Below are 4246 nucleotides of genomic sequence, written 5' to 3' on the forward strand. Positions count from 1 at the left end.
ACAGATTAGCATTCTGTTCGACCTTAATATTTTATGTGCATTTTATACACATTTTGCATAGGCTAATGACCTGTATGATGTTTTTTTCACAGATGGTGACGTGACATTGTACTGAACACTGCACTGAATGAAGTTTCAATTATTTAACATTGTTCAAGGAAATGTAACTGGAGAAAATGAACATAATTTTAACCTACTTCCTGTAATATAGGCTACTTTCTGTAATATAGGCTATTTCCTGTAACACAGGCTACTTTCTGAAATATAGACTATTTTCTGTAAAAAAGGACACTTCCTGTAAAATAGGACACTTCCTGTAATATTGACTACTTCCTGTAGTATAGGCTACTTCCTGTAAAATAGACTACTTTCTGTAATATAGACTACTTTCTGTAATATAGACTACTTCCTGTAAAATAGACTACTTTCTGTAATTTATACTACTTTCTGTAATATAAGCTACTTCCTGAAATATAGACTACTTTCTGTTATATAGACTGCTTTCTGTAATATATCCTCCTTTCTGTAACATTGGCTACTTTTTGTAATATAGACTACCTTCTGTAATATAGACTAATTCCTGTAATTTTGACAACTTTCTGTAATATAGACTACTTTTTGTAATATAGACTACCTTCTGTAATATAGACTACTTTCTGTAGTATAGGCTACTTCCTGTTTCATAGACTACCTGCTGTAATATTGACTACTTCCTGTAATATCGACAACTTTCTGTAATACAGACTACTTTCTGTAATGTAGACTACCTTCTGTAATGTAGACTACCTTCTGTAATATAGACTACTTTCTGTAATATCAGATACTTCCTGTAATATAGACTACTTTCTGTAATATAGACTACTTTCTGTTTGGACAGATATTGGTTCTCAGTACAGTGTTTTATTTTTCTTTGGAAAGTGAAGTTGCTTAAAAACAAGGTCTGTTTTATTGTCCCTTTTCCTTCCAGCATCAGAGGAGAATGTGACCAAAAGAGTCTCCTCTTCCACTTAGGCCAGACATTCTTTTTTCCTGTGATACGAAGCAACCAATTAAAGATTATTTTCTTTTAATAACAGGAAGGGAGGTTTGCAGTGCAACAGAGGACAAAACATCCCATTATTTACAGTAGCACGCAGTATAACAATCTGCATCTATAGATTTATCATGATCAATGTGTTACGACATTCTTTCAGAATGCTGTCAGATAAGATAGGTGTCAGTCAGCGGCGGGGTCAATTTCTGTTCCAGAAAAAAAACTATGAAAAATCATATAGCTGTTGTACTGTTTTCACTCTACACTGCACTGGATCCTGTGCATATGCCAATATGCAGAGTACTTCCGTGTGTCTGCCTTTGGGTGGGTCATGTTTGTGGCCATCTTGTACTGGGTCCTGACGGTCATCTTCCTCATCATCTACCTGACCATGGCTTACAACAGGATCCCTCAGGTCCCCTGGACAACTGTGGTACTCAAAAGCAATGGGGTTAACTGCCTTGATGGTTTTAGGGGAAAGAGGAAAAAGATTAACCAAGATTTCTGTGTGCTCCTGACCATGTCTTTATGAATGTGATCAAATGAAGCCATTCTATAATGTGTACTTCCCTACAGTATTTGAGCCAGCCAGCCAGGAATCCTGTTGTTGTCATTCTACAGGGCCTGTTTTTCAACAGTAGTGCTACAGTGATGTATGTGATGTTCTACAGGGCCTGTTCTTCAACAGTAGTGCTACAGTGATGTATGTGGTGTTGTACAGGGCCTGTTCTTCAACACTAGTGCTACAGTGATGTATGTGATGTTCTACAGGGCCTGTTCTTCAACAGTAGTGCTACAGTGATGTATGTGGTGTTGTACAGGGCCTGTTCTTCAACAGTAGTGCTACAGTGATGTTTGTGGTGTTGTACAGGGCCTGTTCTTCAACAGTAGTGCTACGGTGATGTATGTGGTGTTCTACAGGGGCTGTTCTTCAACAGTAGTGCTACAGTGATGTATGTGGTGTTCTACAGGGCCTGTTTTTCAACAGTAGTGCTACAGTGATGTATGTGGTGTTCTACAGGGCCTGTTTTTCAACAGTAGTGCTACAGTGATGTATGTGGTGTTCTACAGGGCCTGTTCTTCAACAGTAGTGCTACAGTGATGTATGTGGTGTTGTACAGGGCCTGTTCTTCAACAGTAGTGCTACAGTGATGTAAGTGGTGTTGTACAGGGTCTGTTCTTCAACAGTAGTGCTACAGTGATGTATGTGGTGTTGTACAGGGCCTGTTCTTCAACAGTAGTGCTACAGTGATGTATGTGGTGTTCTACAGGGCCTGTTTTTCAACAGTAGTGCTACAGTGATGTATTTGGTGTTCTACAGGGCCTGTTTTTCAACAGTAGTGCTACAGTGATGTATGTGGTGTTGTACAGGGCCTGTTTTTCAACAGTAGTGCTACAGTGATGTATGTGGTGTTGTACAGGGCCTGTTTTTCAACAGTAGTGCTACAGTGATGTATGTGGTGTTCTACAGGGCCTGTTCTTCAATAGTAGTGCTACAGTGATGTATGTGGTGTTCTACAGGGCCTGTTCTTCAATAGTAGTGCTACAGTGATGTATGTGATGTTTTACAGGGCCTGTTCTTCAACAGTAGTGCTACAGTGATGTATGTGGTGGCAGCAGCAGTGGACGCAGCCTCAATCAGCCATGCTGTTAAGGGGCGCCATAACTACACCTGCTGGGTCGCATCCACAGTAAGAAAACCACCTCAGACCTCCCAGACAGACATTTAAATCATGCCAACTGTGAATATATACCACAAATATGATTTATGATTAGAGCGATATTAAAATATACAGTATTAAAATGACAAATATATGCCTACAAGTCAGATAAGAGAGGTATGATGCCACTGTGTACCATCCAGAATGATATCTATTTGGTCCATTTAAGCGTACTCAACTCATACCCAGTATTGTACTGAATTTTTATGTTTCATCCGTCTGTTTTTCAGTTCTTTGCCTTCCTGGTCACTCTCTAATATGCAGGAAGTACATATTTAAGTTTTAAATCGTGGAGATCAAGGGATGAGGACCAATAACCAATCATAAAGGACAGCTAAAGTATATCCATTATGGAACACATGAAGAATGCAACAACCACTCCTTCCCTTTGGAATGCATTTCTCTATTATTTAATCTGTTATATTTCTGTTATTTTGGAGTTATGGTGTGTTTCATCTGTTGGAATGACAGAGCCTTAACCTCAGTGGTGTTTTTACTTCTTATGCACTCATGAGTTTTAAAAAAATTACATTTGGATGAAAATGACTGAAGCTAATAAAGTGGCTATTCTATTGTTCTGAAGCTGGAGATCAAAGCTTTAACTCCAATATTAAAATGGTTTGGACAGTAATGTTGTCCCACACTAGATGGTGCTACAATACAAGGCTAGGAAACAGGGAGTATGAAGAACATTACAGTCAATTCTCTTTTTGATTATTATTATGTGACCAGTTTCAGGAAACTAGGCGTACTTCACAGGAGTACCGTTTCAATTAGACATTTCTTTTTTTCAAAAGGTGTTTTTGGCGGAAATGCCTACTTGAACATGTGAACTTTCATGTGCCTTAATAACAAACTTGTATGCCATCTGTAAATACGAATAAAAATGTTAAATTACAAACCTAGTTGGTTTAGCCACAGAAAAGACAGCAACCTTCTTGCTAGCCATGATTGGCTGAGATAATGAGTGGGCTGGACATGCCAAGAGATGAGTTTGGATTGGTCTGCCATTTAGCACGCGTCTGTCTATTTGAGCTGGTCAGTATGTTTATTTTTATTTACTTCACCTTTATTTAACCAGGTAGGCAAGTCTGGAAGGAGAGCTTACAGTCTAACCAGACACCTAGGTATTTGTAGTTGTCCACATATTCTAAGTAAGAACCGTCCAGAGTAGTGATGCTGGACGGGCGGGCAGGTGCGGGCAGATATCGGTTGAAGAGCATGCATTTAGTTTTACTTGTATTTAAGAGCAGTTGGAGGCCACGGAAGGAGAGTTGTATGGCATTGAAGCTCGTCTGGAGGGTTGTTAACCTCTTACATCTAGACGTTCCGCTAGCGGAACACCTGCTCCATTATCCAATGATGGGCGTGGCGCGAAATACAAACTCCTCTAAAATACAAAAACTTCCATTTTTCAAACATATGACTATTTCACAGCATTTTAAAGATAAGACTCTCCTTTATCTAACCACACTGTCCGATTTCAAAAAGG

General features: G+C 39.2%; 1 long non-coding RNA gene across 1 annotated transcript; it reads left to right on the forward strand.

Annotated features, from left to right (window-relative positions):
• Nucleotides 1–1335: 1335 nt before the first annotated feature.
• Nucleotides 1336–3385, forward strand: LOC123732466 (uncharacterized). The gene is made up of 3 exons (XR_014392435.1): nt 1336–1466; nt 2605–2724; nt 2985–3385. It is a non-coding gene; the product is annotated as an uncharacterized LOC123732466 (long non-coding RNA).
• Nucleotides 3386–4246: the final 861 nt, after the last annotated feature.

The sequence above is a fragment of the Salmo salar genome, chromosome 05, assembly GCF_965601325.2.
Source record: "Salmo salar chromosome 05, fSalSal1, whole genome shotgun sequence".
Lineage (NCBI taxonomy): Eukaryota > Metazoa > Chordata > Actinopteri > Salmoniformes > Salmonidae > Salmo > Salmo salar.